Source organism: Mustelus asterias, chromosome 2 (genome assembly GCF_964213995.1).
Source record: "Mustelus asterias chromosome 2, sMusAst1.hap1.1, whole genome shotgun sequence".
Taxonomy (NCBI): Eukaryota; Metazoa; Chordata; class Chondrichthyes; order Carcharhiniformes; family Triakidae; genus Mustelus; species Mustelus asterias.
In genome coordinates this window covers 99,403,450-99,421,916 of record NC_135802.1, presented here as the reverse complement: position 1 = coordinate 99,421,916, position 18,467 = coordinate 99,403,450, and the positions used below count along the sequence as shown (strand labels likewise).

The 18,467-nt window shown below is 42.8% G+C and overlaps 1 long non-coding RNA gene across 2 annotated transcripts in view; it reads left to right on the top strand.

Annotated features, from left to right (window-relative positions):
• The window catches only part of LOC144510078 (uncharacterized), a 128,152-nt gene that overhangs the window by 93,247 nt on the left and 16,438 nt on the right, over window positions 1-18,467 (top strand). The window lies entirely within an intron of this gene.

Below are 18,467 nucleotides of genomic sequence, written 5' to 3'. Positions count from 1 at the left end.
AATATTTATTCTTGAAGTGTGACCATATTCTATTTTGGCCAGAATAATAACAGATTTGCACTATGTTTCAAAAAATAACAAGATACAAGTCTAATCAGAGCAGACTGAAATATTATTTGACACATTTTCTTCCTGTAGGGTATAAACAAGTATGTCAGCTTTCTTCTGGGTTAAAAGGTCACAGATTCAAGCCTGTATCACGATTTGACTTCATAATCTAGACTGACAATCCAATGTAGCAGAGAATGGGTACTGCGTTGTTAGAGGTGATGCCCTTTGGATAACACATTAAACTGCAGCTTTAATGGTTTTGAATTAGTTAATGATCAGAAGGAAAGCAGAATTTCTCCTGGTATTACAGCCAAGATTCATCATTTAACTGACAAACAGACCTATCATTGTTAGTTGGAGGTTGCCAGCAGAAAGTGACTGGTATATTTGATATCTGCCATCTTCTGTCTCACAACCTCTTTGGTAGCATGACAGCTCATGAAAATGTGTTGGGATCAGAGGCGAAAGGGAAAGTCCTACCTCACTGCTATTCCAACACAGAGTAGAATCTCACCCATTCTGTCATGATAGCGTTAACCTGTAATTGGAAGCATGTCCCACGGGCTGGCCAGTAGTAACAACACCAAGACACAAATTTCAGTTTAAACAATCACAATGCTTTATTGCACTAAAAGCAACTTAGTCATGAAATACAGTAATTACATAAACTAAAACTATTCTTGTGTGCAAGCAATATTACCCGTCTGTCCTTGGGTTGATCAGGCCTGGTGCAGGGGTACTCCTTCATGAACTCTCAACTTCGGGCTGTCCTTTGGAGAATTGGTCCCGGTCTCTCTCTCTCTTTGTGGGTTCTCCTACCTTGAAAGATTGTAAGCCACCTTTTATCCTCTCTTTCTAGCCCTTGGAATTTGACTTATCGGTTGTATTGCACTGTTAATACCCTGGGTCCATCCTGCTGAATGGCCCGTAGTTAGTGCCTCTTATCTCTTGTCCTATTCTACACAATAGGACAACTGATGGGTCCATCTCCTGGTGGGGACATCTCTGGCTCCAAATGTAATAAGTTCTGTTGTGGTGTTATTACAGTACAATACTCCAGGAAATACCACAACTTGCAGTTTGTTTCCTGTGAACTCATTGTCCTTCAGGAATGTGATCAGCAGTCTCTGGTAATGAGATTAATCCTTACTGGGTATCACAGTAGTGCTATGTGAAGGAAAGCAGCCATATTATTGCCCAGATGTAGATGTCATTGGCAAAGCAATGGTGCTTGCCATTCACCCTACTGACAGCTTCCCCAAATTTTTTTGCATGCTTGCCAATAAAGATTTCCTCTAAGCTGATGTCTTTTCAAACACAGTGTTGTCTACAGGGTATCTGTAGCATCTGTGAATAGCACAAGCAATAGAGAGGTTCTTTAACCTATCAAATTGAACCAGAGTTCAAGACAGGAAGTACAAAGCAGAAAATATAAATTAAATTTAAATGATGTACCTAAGGTGAAATAAAGATTGAAAAATACAGAGCAGGTTGAGTGAGAGAAAAAGTGGGAAAAAGGGCATTTAAAAAAAAATCTCCACTAATAATTTTTCTTTTGAAAGAATTAAGATTCTATATTTGGGTCAGGGAGGTTGTTCAACAGTAATTATCACCTTGATAAAAGGTCACTCTTAAGAATGTACCACCTTAACCTTTTCAGCCATTTTTAGTGTGGAACCAGTGGAAAAATATCCTAACTTTACACCATGGGAATTATTTCAATGCCAGGTTTATGAGTGAGGACTGCAATAGTGTGCACTGTGGAGGAACAACTTTGACAGCAACATATAAGCTTCACATTTAACTGTGCATGTAGGTCTTCCAGAAGTTGCTTTCAGATATCTTTCATTAAAAATGAATACTGATAGATGGTTCAGCTTTATTTGCATCCCAAAGCCCAGACCATTGTCATATTTATAAACTGCCCATGCTGCTGCTCCCTTTCCACTTAGTTGCCTGTCCCTTCAATTACTTTTAGGAGAAACTCTGCAGAACTTTCCCTCTGGAGATTAAATGAATTGTGCTTTACATAATTTATGGAAGGAGTGAGCTCAGCCAAAATGGTCTTTTCTTGTTGTAAACTCACTATATTCTGACTGCTTTTCTGTCTTACGAATAAAGTCGATGTCAATAAACTCAAGTGGTCAGTTGCTACTCATGTAGAGGTTTTGATGATATCTGAGACATCTACTCGGGCAATTTTTTGGAACATGACTATTCCTTGTTTGTTCCTCTGTGTTTTTAACCTAAAAAAAACATTTTAAATTTTTTCCTCATATAAACACGATCCTTTCCCATGTAATTGAAAACGTGGGACAGCTGGGTTCATTCCATGTCTAGCAAGCACCATCATATTTTTATTATATATTTAGTTAACTGGTAAATTCAATGTAAAGTAGTTTGTGAGTAAGAAGATCTGGACTGGATAAGATACATTGTTAGTTTCTTTATCCTCAAGGGTCAGATGGTTTCCAAGTGCTTTTGTTTTTGGCTAACTTTCTTCATAAACTATGCCCTAAAAATATAGCATATGTATGTGATAATGTGCTGTTCGCTGATAATTAGGCAAAAAAAATGCACCTCTTAGTTTCTTGACATAACATAAATCACATTTGATCTGTTATTTTCATTAAGTGCCATAACTAGCTGACATCATTAGAAAGTATCGGGAATGAAATGAAAATACTGTCAACAGCTGCATGGGTGAGGGAGAGGTACTGTTAAAGATTGTGAAAACAGTGCTGATTAGCAACCGTATTTACATTGAACTTGCTAGATAATGAAATGCATGCTCCCACTAAGCAATGCTATTTTAAAAATTGAGCACTAAAGGACTTTTTTGTAAATTTGTATTTGCCAATGCGGGGAGGTAGGTAATAAGAAAAGTATTTCGCTGATTTGAATTTACAAACATATTTACTTGAATGCTCCTCCAGTTTGTACTGAAGATGAACTAAGAACAAAGAAAATTACAGCACAGGAACAGGCCCTTCGGCCCTCCAAGCCCGCACCAACCATGCTGCCCGACTTAACTAAAACCCCCTACCCTTCCGGGGGACCATATCCCTCTATTCCCATCCTGTTCATGTACTTGTCAAGACACCCCTTTAAAAACTGCCTGCTTCTCTAACCTGACTAAATGTGGGTATTTCGGGAGTTAAATTGAGAATGCCATCAGTTTTCCCCCTTGATGGGTTACATCCAGTAAATTGGCTTGTCTCGTTATTGGTAAATTGGTAGGACTGCTTCCCACGATAGTGGTTGCTATCAAAACAGGGCAAGTGTTCATAAATTGCATCGCACATCTCAATCAGATTAACCAGGTAAATTATATAAACTGAACAATTACCAAATCAAATTAATGGTGATAAATAAAGTTACTCCATAGTATATTGTAAATCTACAAATTTTAACCTGTTTTTTAAGTTACCATGGCAATTATTAAAACAATTCAATAAAGCTGTGATTTCCTGAACCCTTTAAAAGTGTATCTGGTCCTAAAAATAGTCAGCACTGTCTATTTAATATCCTTCCTTTCTGTTCTGGGATGATAGCACGCCAGCCATTTTATGAATGTATGTGGAAATCTATTTTAAAAATAGTTTCGAAAGATCACAGATCTCCAGATTTTGGTTCATTTTTAAATCACTTTTCATCATTTTTACTAAAGAACTTGCATTCTTTAATGAAGGGTAGCACGGTGGCACCGTGATTAGCACTGCTGCCTCACAGCACCATGTCTGTGTGGGTTTTCTCCAGGTGCAATCAACCTAACTAGCACTCCACAGATGTGCTTGTTAGGTTGATTGGCCAGGCTAAATTGCCCCTTAGTGTCAGGGGGACTGGCATGGGTAAATACATGGGGTTTGGGAATAAGGCCCGAGTGGGATTGTTGTCAATGCAGGCTCAATGGGCTGAATGGCCTCCTTCTGCAATGTAAGGATGTTAATAAAAGATAATATCAGGGTAGTAGTGAGGGCTGACATAGGCTCTAAGGAACAAAACGTGGAATCGTTATGGGTCGAGATAAGGAATAGTAGGGGGAGAAAGACACAAGTAGGTGTGGTCTATAGGCCCCCAAATAATAATGTTGAGGTGGGGAGGGCTATAAACAAGCAAATAATGGATGCGTGCAAAAACGGAACGGCAATAATCATGGGGGACTTCAACCTGCATATTGATTGGCTGACTCAAGTTGGAAGGGGTGGGATGGAGGAAGAGTTCTTGGAATGCTGTCGGGATAGTTACCTTGAACAGTATGTTACAGAACCGACGAGGGAACGAGTTATCTTAGATCTGGTAATGTGTAACGAGGTAGGTAGAATTAAGGATGTTCTTGTGAAGGACCCTCTTGGGTCAAGTGATCACAATATGGTCGAATTTCTGATACAAATGGAAGAGGAGAAAGTAGGGTCCCATACCAGTGTCCTCTGTTTGAACAGAGGGAAGTACGATAGGATGAGGGCTGAATTGGCTAAGGTGGACTGGGAGAGCAGACTGGTAGGTAGGACAGCTGAGGAACAGTGGAGGATTTTAAGGAGATCCTTTTCAGTACTCAGCAACAATATATTCTGGTGATAAAGAAGGGTTGTAAGAAAAGGGATAACCAGCCGTGGATAACGAAGGAAATTAAGGAGAGTATTAAATTAAAGACCGATGCGTACAGAGTGGCCAAAAATAGTGGAGAATCGGAAGATTGGGAAAACTTTAAGAAACAACAAAGAACGACTAAGAAAGCGATAAAGAAAGGAAAGATAGGTTATGAAGCTAGGCTAGCTCTAAATATAAAAAATGATAGTAAAAGCTTTTACAAATATATAAAAAGGAATAGAGTGGCAAGAGTGAATGTTGGACCCTTGGAGGACGAGAGGGGGGATTTAATAGTGGGAAATGAGGAAATGGCTGAAACTTTAAATAAGTTTTTTGTGTCGGTCTTCACGGTGGAAGACACAAATAGTTTACCGAATATTAACGATAGAGGGTTGGTAGGAGGAGAGGTACTCAATACAATTAATGTTACCAGGGAGGCAGTGCTTGGTAGACTAACGGGACTGAAGGTGGACAAGTCCCCGGGCCTGAAGGTGGACAAGTCCCCGGGCCCGGATGGAATGCATCCCAGGGTACTGAAAGAAATGTCAGAGGTAATAGCGGATGCTTTGGTGGTTATTTATCAAAATTCGTTGGATTCTGGGGTCGTGCCGGCGGATTGGAAAATGGTTAATGTTACGCCGCTGTTTAAAAAAGGAAATAGACAAAAGGCGGGTAACTACAGGCCGGTTAGCTTAACGTCTGTAGTTGGGAAAATGCTGGAATCCATCATTAAAGAAGAAATAGCAGGCCATCTGGATAAGAATGGTTCGATTAAGCAGACGCAGCATGGATTCATGAGGGGAAAGTCGTGCTTGACGAACTTGTTGGATTTTTATGAAGATGTGACGAGTGCGGTTGACGGAGGGGAACCGGTGGATGCGGTGTTTTTGGATTTCCTAAAGGCGTTTGATAAGGTGCCTCACAAAAGGTTGCTGAAGAAGATTGGGTCACACGGAGTTGGGGGTAGGGTGTTAGCGTGGATTGGGGATTGGCTATCCGACAGGAAGCAGAGAGTCAGAATAAATGGGTGCTTTTCTGGTTGGCAGATGGTAACTAGTGGCGTGCCGCAGGGATCGGTACTGGGGCCTCAACTATTTACCATTTATATAGACGATCTGGAGGAGGGGACTGAGTGTAGGGTAACAAAGTTTGCAGACGACACAAAGATAAGTGGAAAAGTGAATCGTGTGGAGGGTGTAGAAGGTCTGCAGAGAGATTTGGACAAGCTGAGTGAGTGGGCGAGGATCTGGCAGATGGAGTATAACGTTAACAAATGCGAGGTTATTCACTTTGGAAGAAATAATAGCAAATTGGATTATTATCTAAATGGAAAGAAATTACAACATGCTGCTGCGCAGAGGGACCTGGGGGTCCTTATGCATGAGACGTAAAAACCCAGTCTGCAGGTGCAACAGGTGATCAAGAAGGCAAATGGGATGTTGGCCTATATCGCAAGGGGGACAGAATATAAAAGCAGAGATGTCTTGCTGCATCTGTACAGGGCATTGGTGAGGCTGCAGCTGGAATACTGTGTGCAGTATTGGTCCCCTTATTTGCGGAAGGATATATTGGCCTTGGAGGGAGTGCAGAGAAGGTTCACCAAGTTGATACCAGAGATGAGGGGTGTTGATTATGAGGAGAGACTGAGCAGATTGGGTTGTACTCGTTGGAATTTAGAAGGCTGAGGGGAGATCTTATAGAGACCTATAAAATAATGAAGGGGCTGGATAGGGTAGAGATGGAGAGATTCTTTCCACTTAGAAAGGAAACTAGAACTAGAGGGCAGAGCCTCAAAATAAAGGGGGGTCAGTTTAGGACAGAGTTGAGGAGGAACTTCTCCTCTCAGAGGGTGGCGAATCTCTGGAATTCTCTGCCCACTGAAGTGGTGGAGGCTACCTCGTTAAATATGTTTAAATCACGGATAGATGGATTCCTGATTGGTAAGGGAATTAGGGGTTATAGGGATCAGGTGGGTAGGTGGAACTGATCCACTTCAGATCAGCCATGATCTTATTGAATGGCGGGGCAGGCTCGAGGAGCTAGATGGCCTACTCCTGCTCCTATTTCTTATGTTCTTATGTAAGGATTCTATGCTTATGCATTGCACTTATCATTCTCAGGATGTTCCAAAGCATTTCACAATCTGTAGCTTATTTTTGTAGCACAGTCACTGTTGTTATTCCAGGCAACCCAGGTCAGCACAGCACGTAAAGAATCAGGAAATCTGTTTAAGTGACGTTCATTGAAGATAAATATTACCCAGGCTACCAGGACCTGCTCTTCAAGATTCCTGCAACAGCAGGCTCTGCTATCTGTTTAACTAAGCAAAACTATGATATCTTTGGAGAATGGTTATACCACAGATTAAGGTGCAATATGACTCAAGACTAGACAGTGTATGCAATTGATGTCACGGAAGTGTTCAGAAATGGAACAGATTCCTTAGGATTGCAGCTCGCGATGCCAGTAACATCTGAACCCACAGTGAAATCACCTGTTGATCCTACAATTGGAGCAGCATGGTGGCACAGTGATTAGCACTGCTGCCTCACAGTGCCAGGGACTTGGGATCGATTCCTGGCTTGGGTCACTGTCTGTGCAGAGTCTGTATGTTCTCCCCGTGTCTGCATGGATTTCCGCCGAGTGCTCTGGTTTCCTCCCACAGTCCAAAAAACGTGCTGGTTAGGTGCATTGGTCATGTTAAATTCTCCCTCAGTGTACCTGAACAGGCGCCGGAGTGTGGCGACTCGGGGATTTTCACAGTAACTTCGTTGCAGTGTCAATGTAAACCTACATGTGACACTAATAAATAAACTTTACAATTGAGCACCCAACTGAATCAGTCGCTGAGCCTCAAACTCCAGAAAAACCGATGAGCTTGGTGAATGAAGCTAAGCCCATTGTATCAGCTGAAATCAGCAAATCAGATCTGTTGGATGAGTCAGAAAGGAAAAGGTGAACATTTTCCAAAAGAACTTTCGATTCACGTTTATTTTCAACCAAATCTTTTGGTCCGATTTTGATTTTTGTTTTGATGGCTACATGTACCAATAAAGCAATGGGAGACTGTGATCAGAATGGTTAGAAAACAGCTGTCACACGACTTTCAACAGCTGACTGATTTTAAGACGATGGAATTTCATTTTAGCAACTCCCCCTAATGATGTCACCTCTGACAATCCTTCAGTACTGCTCAGAATTGTTAATCTACGTTTAAGCACTCAAGTACTGAAGTAAAACTTGAACCCACTGGTTCAGAGGTAAGATCACCAACAAATTAAAGCTAATATGAATTGTTGAATTTGTTTGGAAACAATAGGATAAATTTCCCACTTAACGGCATTGGGACTGCCAATGCGATTCCAGTGTACAGAAACTGGCAAGTTGGATCTCGAATTTTACCTTCCCTACTGGTTAGAAGAGAAGTGATCTCAATTTCTCCAATAGCTAAAGCAACAAGCAGGGATTTCACCATCTCAATCAATTAGTATAAGATCAGCTGGCTTGTTTTTTTTTCTGTTTCCCAATTCAGTGTGATCATTCCCCAGTGCAAAGTCCATTTACATTTTCTGTTGGAAGTGTACACTGAATTATTTACTCCTCATTCACAATGAGATGCATATTATATGTGCAAGCTGAATGCAATACCAGTAAGGGTTTTTCAATAGGTTCTTCAATGTTGGAAAAAAACTATGGCCTGGTGTTATTTTCTGCTGATTCAAAGATAGAAAGATATGTAAAACTTCTAAAGAGACACAGTCTATTTCTAAAAAATATTGTAGGTCACTTTTCCTGTGCAATTCTAGAGGTTGTTCTGGATGCATTGTTCATTTTTTAATTTATGTAATGACTCAGGAAGTCCGACTGAAAAGGAACATAAGTTTATTACAGAATGCAAAGTAAAACCACTACCGTGTACACAAACTGGTCTCTGCCTGCGATTACAGTTCAACAGGCCCAGTCCCGGGCTTGTCTTATGAAAGGCTCAGGTCATGAGTTCCAGCTGGGCAGGCCACTGCCTGTTACCAGGGGAACTCGTACTCAGCGAGCTCCACAAAGAGATCAATCAGCAATTCCCCATGGACCTCGTGGGAGTTATCACAATTAGCTCATCCAGAAAATGTTTCTGGTTGTAGCCAAAGGGAAACAAATAAAAAGAAATTATTTTCAGAACAGGAAGGTTCTTAAAGAGGAGTTCCATGATTGCCACAGTACTGGCATTCATTCAGACTTAAGGTTTTAAAGGCATCCAGTTATTAGCTGCAGAATCCCATGAGATTGGGGAGTCAATTGAAAATTAATGATGGAATTTGCCTTTCGCATTGGGCACCAAAGCCAGACTGCCTGCGCACAGGTGGCATTATGCCACCAGCCATATCTGCTGCCTCTAGTGCAGTTAATTGACAGTGACAGGAGAGCTACTTGTAAGTGGTCCGTGTCAGCATGGAGCCTATTGTATAATTCTGTGAACTGTTGCAAGGACAATTTGAGCAAACCTCCACCAGAAGGAAACCACTGCCAGTGACGGGCAAGATTCCCCACTCAACTTTCCTTTGGCATCTCTAGGAATCTTTTGCAATATTAACAAACATGCTATCCACACATGCATAAATCAGGCAAGTGAAGCATCAGTTAGCATTGCAAGCAATTTCATCTCCTTGCCTACTTACTGGCATCAGTTGCATGGCACAGCTGCACAATATTAGCTGTAGGTCCCAAAGTAGGATGTTTTGATGGTAGCCTTGTACTAATATAAAGGGAAGGTTTGTGCTCCTCCTCTGCCACTATCACTTCTTTCTCTTCTCCTGTGCTCTATAATCCACCTGGTGTTTTCTTCATAAGCTCACTAATTGGATTCTCAGTACATATATGGTTATATGGTTTGTGAATGTTAGTCTGACGAATACAGGATGCTGTGAGATGTCTTGTGATGAGTAACTAACATTGCTGGCAAAGTGCCCTACTGCATCTCTAAGTATAGAAAAAGGACAAATATTAGAATGCTGGCTGCAAGACAAATCTTCAAACATAGCTTGTATTTCAAGACATTACGTGATGTTCGTGTGGTTTTACATATGCCTTTGTGAGAGTGAAAATGGCAAAGTCCTTGATTTAATATCCTTCATGTGACAGAAACCAGGTGGCTAAGGGGTGGCAGCAGTTAAAATTTGTTGTGCCAACAGAAAAGTAGTCTTGATATGTTGCAAGCTGAAGGAATGATGGGCAGGGAAAAAACATGTGCCCAACCTGCAAATCATCCTGTGGGCTGGTAAATGATTGTGCATTGTGCAGCTGGCTGTTCTGCAATATTTTTACATGTGCAGCTCTTTTGAAAATGTGAGTCTCCCAAGATCTTCAGTTGTAAGTTTCAATGTGAAGGTCTGGACATGCATTGTTAACCAGTAAACGGTTGTAACGTCATGGCTAAAAGTTTCTTCAGGGACCAAGTAAGGTAGTGGGCAGGAAAAGAGATGTTTTCCACTGGCCAGTGCAGTAGATTTCCGTACGGATCATCTGCTTTTCAGCTCATTATATATGCATGAATGTGAAGCATGTCGTGACTTGTGGCGGGGCAGGCTGGGATTCATCCGACCTGCCATGACCTCATCGGAGCATCTTTCAGGGCACAATATTTAAACCACACCTGGGCATGTCATTCACTGTCTGCAGCCCAGGACAGGTTGTAGCGAGTGATGGCCCAGAAATGAAAAAAGCCCACTGCCCCCAAGTTTGATGACACGGTCCCGGGCCACATCCTGATGCTGTGGAGGCATGCTGGGGAATCCTTTACCCCCGCCACTTCCTTTGAGACCCTAGGATGTAGACCATTCGGCCCTGGGCACTTGTCTGCTTTTACCCCTGCAGTCCACCGAAGCCAGCCCATGAGCCCCAACTCCACACTTCAGATGACGATCGTGAGGGCACACTGGATGAAGACGTATCACAGTATTCACCTGCACCCTCCACTAGCGCAGAGACACACACCTCGATGGAGCCTAGTTGTATAGCAGGTACAGGCTCACAGCATAGGTTTGTGTCTCACCACACGAGGCAGGAACATCCTGCGCCCAGAGGGTTGCTGGAGGCCATGCTCCTGCAGAGTCCAAGTCAAATGATGAGACTTTGGACGTGGTCCCTGAATAGATGTTCTAGCTGCAAAGACAGACACAGGAACTACAGGCAGGTTGACAGATGCGATCACAATGGAGGAGTCTGTCCTCATTCAGTCTGATATCATAGAGCCAACATGCTAGTGCACTGAGGTCAACACTGGTAGGATGGAGAACTTTGTGAAAAATCACCAGGATCTCTATTCCATCGCTCTAATCATAGGTGGGATCCATCAGTGACTAGGCAAGAGGAGGATGTGGCAACCCAACCTCACTCATGCTGCCCCTTCTTCTCAAGGAGTCAGGCAGAAGCCCTCAGAAACCCATAGGGAGGAGGATCATCAACTGGACACTCTAGGGTCATCCACCCAGGTGACTCCGAGAGTATCCAGCTGATCCCAATGCCCTCTGCCTGTGACCCCACCAACTGTAGCTTCACAGGTCGAGGAGGATGCACCTGGCCCCACAGGCCAATAGTCTGCTCAATCAATGAGTGTGTTGCAGTATGAGTAGCATTATACCTCTCCTCTGAGGCGGTTTGTGGCCGCCAGCCATGTAACATCAGCCATGTCCTTTGCAGGTAGCCTTTGTCACCAAGGAGCCAACCCTAGATGCACTGAGGGCTCTTGAAGATCTTTGGCAGCTACGAGTGCCTCATGCTGTACGAGTCCTGGGAGCTTCCAGGGTAACTCGCACATATCTGCATAACCTGCTTCTGGCGGTTGCAGCCCAGCTGCACATTGAGAGAGTGGAACCCTTTCCTGGTGATGAATTGTAGTGGCTGCTGCCAGGGAGCTCTTAAAGCTACAGGAGTAGAGTCAATGGCACCTGGCAGCTATGGAAATCTGGAAATCACTGCAAATCCCACTGCTCTGGTAGCCTGACTGGCTTCATCTAGGGACAACTGGATGTGGTTGTGAGTTTTGCTAAATAGAATGTCTATAACCTCTTGAATGCATTTATGAGCAGTTGCTTAGGAAATCCCACAGATGTTCACAGTGGATTCATGGAACAAACCACTCGCAAGGAAGTTCAAGATCAGCAGACACTTAGAGCCACTGGCAATGGGTGAATGGGTGGCCTCCCAGTCCCTGCAATTTCAACTCCTTGTGGCAGATATGAGCCACCAGCTCCCTAGACATGCGAAGGTATCTATTTCACTGTTGTTGACCTCAAAGGAATGAAAGGTGTCTTCTGTACACCCTGTGTCTTGCAAGCTGAATGGCGCTCTATCGGCTTCAGCTTCTATTTCTTGAGGGCGGTCTCACTGGCCCTTGTTCATCAGGATGAGGCTCTCCTCTTAGCCCAGCCTGGCAGTGATGAGCCCATCTTCTCCTCCTCCTCGGTTGCCAGGATGAACGGAATGTTGCCATGAGGCACTCGTGCTCATATCTGCAGAAATATTGAACAAACAGAAATGAGCATAAACCTTCAATGGTCTCCTTCCATTTGCTAACTTAGGGACTCAGTGTGTAGCCCATGAATCACTTTCATCTCAGCTATTACATCCCCACTTAGTCCCTTGGAGTTCTATTACAGCCTTTGGGCTCTCCAGTAGGGTGCCAACATTCACCCAACCCCTCTCCTCCCCCAACAGACACAGGCATAACAGGATTTTACACAGGGGCTTGGGTCTGACTGAGATCTACCAGGCTCCAGAAACCTCAGTCAAGGCCCTATCAGACTGTATTCTTTAGATTGCACAGCAGCCCCAATTTGTACTCGTATATTATGAGAGTGGAGGGGACCTTCAAAATTGTAACCTGCCAGCTGTGAAGTTCAGCGTTGCTAGGGCCATTAGGCATATGCATTTTGGCTGTGGTCCCTTTTCAGTTGGTTTCTTTGAATTTCCCATGAGGAGAGTCAAAGGGCTTAGGAAGCCAATCTTACAATGGCCCCAGTCGGGTTTATACTCTCACAAGAATGCGCAACATGAGTGAAGTTCCACATTCCCTAAATTGGCATTTCATTGTTCCTAACATGTCTCAGCTGTACCTTCCTTTCCATTTAGTAAAGCGGTAATTAGTATGGTACCCCTACAATCGGTCCACAAGTGCAATAGTCAACTCCTCCCTCAACCCTGACAGACCTCCCCTGGTAATTTATTTCATAGCTTTATAACTGCATCATTGGATCAGTTTGAAAAATGGTGGTGCAGAGGTTTTACTACCAGGCCAGTTTCAAACCACCCTCCTATCATGCTAGAGGAGCATCACGTGTAGGTTTCCCTCCCTTCACTCGCTCTCCTTCCTGTCCCTCCAATCCTTGATCCCATCATTATCGTCGATGATGTTCTGTGCTCCCATCTGAACGGTTTGATGTTGATGTCCCAAGACCATGTAGACCTGGCCCCCCTCTATCATAAGGCCCATTGTCTGGTGATTTAGAGACCTCACCCTTCCCCCAGAGACCATCAAGTGCCACTCCCCGTCCCCCACAGGTGGCAGACTCTTCCCCTAACTGTGATTGTCATTTGTGGCTCAGTATTAAACCATCAACCCCCAGGACTAACAAACAAAGAACAAAGAACAATACAGCACAGGAACAGGCCCTTCGGCCCTCCAAGCCCGCGCCACTCCCTGGTCCAAACTAGACCATTCTTTTGTATCCCTCCATTCCCACTCCGTTCATATGGCTGTCTAGATAAGTCCCCAGTGTGTCCGCCTCCACCACCCTGCCCGGCAGTGCATTCCAGGCCCCCACCACCCTCTGTGTAAAATATGTCCGTCTGATATCTGTGTTAAACCTCCCCCCCTTCACCTTGAACCTATGACCCCTCGTGAACGTCACCACCGACCTGGGGAAAAGCTTCCCACCGTTCACCCTATCTATGCCTTAATGTTTGTGAGGGACTAACCACATCCTGTGCACCATGCTGGCCACAGCTGGCAAAGGACTGACGGGCCGCCTTCCTCCCTGGACTGGGGCCAGGACAAACATGCCGAGCATGGCCCTATATATTGTGGTACAGATCCATGGCACTGACTGTGCTTTGTGGCCCCAACTGCCCATTGCTCTATTGCCCAGGACAATTTCTGGTCCTGACTAATTTTGCAGTCCCCTTCCAGTCATGTGTCTCTGAGCTCTCTTCCCCAGTCATTTCCACCCATCCAAGCCTTTGCCCTCCAGCCCCTCCACCCACCCTGCCTTCCTGCTGGTCTTGGCTCGGCTCTAAACAGCCCTTGCATTTTCACTGGTCTTGCTGGCACAGTCTTGGCACGGAGTCGGAGCAGCACAATGAAAGATAGGTGAACATACCTCAAGGTTACGGGTGAAGGGGTTCTCACCAGTGGCATGTCATTTGTATCTGATTGTGAATCATACTGATCAAATTTGCCACTGGTGTGGCCATTTGATCTGGAGTGGGATCAAGATTCTGACTAACTGTCTTTTTAATGAGTCTTCATGATATTTAAATCAATGCAAACCAATCTTCCTTTTTATATACTTACAAAATATTTTGCTGTCCGTTTTTATGTTTTGTGCTAGATTTCTTTCATAATTTACCTTTGCTCTTTTAGTACTTTTTTTTAGTAATCCTTTTTTGGCCTTTAAAAGTTTCCCAATCCTCCTGCCTGACATTGACCTTTGCAATATCATATGCCTTAGCTTTTGTCTTGTTTAGTCATGGATCCATTTTTCCCCTGTTACAATTTTTATTCTTCTCTGGAATATATTTTAATTGGGAGGGAGGAATTGAATATCTCCTTAAATATCTGCCACTGTTCATCAACTGTCCTACCTTTTAGTCTTTCTGCTTGGTCCACTGGGGCCAAATCTGTCCTCACACCTAGGTAATTATCTTGGTTTAACACCAGACCACTTGTGTGGGACTCAAGTTTATTGCCTTCTAACTGAATTTGAAATTCAAGCATGCAATGATCACTCTTTCCTATGGATCCTTTACTACAAGATCATTAATTAATCTCATCTCATCCAAAACAGTCTGCTCCCTGGTTGTTTTGAAAACTTATTGTTTGAAGAAACAATCTCTAGTACATTCTATGTATTCTCCCTCAAGGCCACCCTTGCCAGTTTGATTAATCTAATCTATATACATATTGAAAGCACCCATGACTATTCTTATACCTTTCTCTCAAAGCCCCCAGTATTTCCTGGTTTAAACTGTGTCCTACCATGGAACTACTGTTCGGGGACCTATAGATGACCCCCATCAGGGACTTCTTTCCCTTGCCATTTCTTATTTCTATCCAGGTTTCAATGGCCTCCAAGCCCCCTTGGCATGGCGATTACATCTGCTCTATATGGAGATCAGTAGTGATTCACGCCGTGTTCCCACTGCCCACTTTGATTTTTTTGAAGTTCCATGTAACTGAAGCCCCCGCCCCACTATTTAGTTTAAAGCCCTATATACAGTCCCAGTTATTCAATTTGCCAGGACACTGGTCCTAATGTAATTCAAGCTGAGCTCATCCCAACAGAACAGTTCCCTTTTTCCCCCAGTACTGGTGCCAATTCCCCATGAACTTGAACACATTTCTCCCACACCAATCTTAGAGCCATGAATTTATCTCTCTAATTTTATTGAACTTATGTCAATTAGTTTGTGGCTCAGGTAATATTCTGGAGATTATTATCTTTGTGGTTCTGTGTTTTCATTTGGCACCGAGCTACTCCTATTCCCTCCACAGAACTCTTTCCTTGTTCTAATTATATCATGGACCACGACAATTGGATCTTTCCCATTCCACTCCAAATTTCCTTGCAGCCCAAATGAGATATCCTTAATCCTTGCACAGGTAGGCAATGCAGCCTTCGAGACTCTCCATCCTGGCTATAGAGAACAGTGTCCGTTCCCCTAACAATATTATCCCCAATGACACAACAAGAGGTGCATGCCTACACCATATAAGAATGTACATCAGAAGAGATTGTGTGATGAGGGAAGTTGGATGTGAGAAGGAGGTTTAGGTATGAGCATACAATCATCTTCAATCGTTTCATCCTTGCAGATGGCCACAACCTCAGCATGACCTCTTCTGTGGCCCTCCTCCATGGGAAGGATTAAGGACATGCAGCTGTCCTTGTCCCCTGCTTGTTGATTGCTGCTTTTGTTGGTTATGCATCACTTTGCTCTGAAAGAGAGAGGAAAGCGTGTCTGTGAGTGTGGTGCAATCAGTTTTGGTGATGGGGCTGTCATGGTTGAATAGCTGGCAGTGTGTATGAGCTGTGACATGTGGGTGTGAGGCTTGCAGCAATGCTAAGTGTGTTCAAGTGAGATAAAGTAATGGATGTTAGGTATGAGTTATGTTTGCAGTTGTGTGAAGGGAGTATGGCTATTGAACAATGTGTGAGGCTAGTGGTGGAATTAGTGAGAGATGACATTTGAAGATAAACTCAGTGATCTTGACCACTTGTGTGAGGTCAATGAACTTTTCAGAACACTGCATCCAGGGCCTCAGGGCTGGTTAGCCAAAATAGTCCGTCAGGGCCATCTGGTCACAAGCCCCCAGTAAAAACATTTTTACCCAGGGAGTGGTGACTGTCTGGAATGCACTGCCTGGGAGGGCGGTGGAGGCGAGATTCCTCACATCCTTTAAAAAGTATCTGGACGAATACTTGGCATGCCATGACATTCAAGGCTATGGGCCATGTGCTGGCAAGTGGGATTAGGTAGGCAGATCAGGGCATTTCATGCGTCGGTGCAGACTCGATGGGCTGAACGGCTTCTTCTGCACTGTAATATTCCGTGATTCTGTAGTATTCTGTGCTCCTACTGCCTTCATAGAGCTTGTCTGAATGGCCTCCTGACTTTAGAGCTCATCTGTCCTATTTGCCACCTCCTGTTGCCAAGGCCCCCAGTGCAGCATCAGAAAACCTTGGAGCAAGCCTCTGCCCTGTTGCCCCATTATTAAATGTCCCTTGGGTTAAAATCACTTTTGGAATGGCTTTCAGCTCCTGTACCACCACAATGCACAGCCCCTTTCATAGGTGCAGGCTGACTTGAGTAGCACAGGCTAGTTTGAACTTGTGCTAGTCTCCATGATTTTATGGCCCATGCTCAGGTAGCAGCCACTTAACAGCACACTTAGCATTGGCTGAGCACTATGACCATTTGAATTAGCAAGACGGCATAAAGCTGCTTGTGTCAGAACATAGGAGCACCAGGTAAGCCCACATAGTGACCGACATGCTTGTTTTCAGGCTTTTCAATTTCGTGGCTACAGTCTAAACCAGAAAGTAGAAATTGGAATCCTTAAGTCAATGTAAAATCATGTACTAAAATCAAAATAGAGAGAGAAAATAAAAGATAGGATTAAGAGAGAGATAACATGACAGAGAGAAAAGGTAAAATTTATTATTTTTCAGTTTTAACAAAATCTCTCATAATAAGTTCTCAAGGAATAGAACTTAAATTTTCAGCGCCAGAGTTTTTTTTGGCAGTAACTAAGGCTTATTATGCCAATAAAAATTCATTAGACCTGAATATACGAGTCCTAACTTTTTCTGGCTTGTTTAATAGATGCTTACCACAACTTCACATCCTTTATATTTAAATTCTGAATCTCTTGGACAGATACATTTGTAACGAATTTTGCAGTGGAACTGGACAGCTTCCTGGTTTATGTGGTTAACTGTGTATGTGTAGATGCTGGAAGTTTAGAATTCTGCATACCAACACTGAGATGTTGATTATTGATAACCTTTCTGTTTGATATGCCTATCACAAAAGTACAGCCAATATAACTCCATAACAAATCATGTTAACTATTTGTCCAAGTTCTTCATTGACTGAATTTGTTAAGATTGTTTTGGAAATAGTGCATTTGGCTTGTAATACCTTCAGATGGGCTGATGAGAATTATCTCAAAGTGGAATTCTTGCAATGGCAAACCAGAATAAATTAGACTCCATCGTGAGTTTATGCTCATTATGATTGAGAAAGATTTTATTCTGGTTTTGCTGAAAAACAAGGTTATTTTTTTTCTTCTGAAAAGTAGTCCATATCAAGTTCTGTAGTAAAGATTCAGATAAACCTGACTGGTTAGTTCATTTTGACAAAACCCCTTCATACATTTTCCAGATTCCTTGTATTGTCTTGTACAATATCTCACTTATGCTGCTGGTTTTTGTAGATGTTGTACTTGTGCCTGTTACAAAAAGCGATCGGAGAGGTTGATATTATCCATCTTGAAATGACATTTCATGTAATGTATTACTGTCAACTAAATTTACAATGAGGTGTATTGTTTGCTCTATAACACTCTATTGTTCATGTAATAAATATGTAAACCTACATTTCAGATGTTAAGGAAGACACCTTTTCCTCTAGAGTGGTGCAAATGAGGGAAATATATTAGCAGCAAGCTTAAAGCAGAGCCCGCATTACGAGAAATTATAAATTACTTTACAGCTTTGTTACAATTATTTTGAAGATGGGTTTGAAAATTATGATAGAATATCATGAGATAAAATGATAAAGAAGTTGATAATTTATATAAAAATAAACTTTGTGTACACAAGTAGCCAGACAATGGATAGCAAAAATTAAACATTCACACTATTCCAATAATACTTGTCAATATCATGGCAGAATCCATCTTTACACAGAGCAGATTGTGATATATAATTAAAGGTAAACAATTAAAAGCAAAAGTAGACATAAAATTAACGCCAGTTACCACTGGTACTAAAAAGTAATTTTCTTTAATGAAAGATCTTACCTTGTCTCTAATAATAACATGGAAGACATGT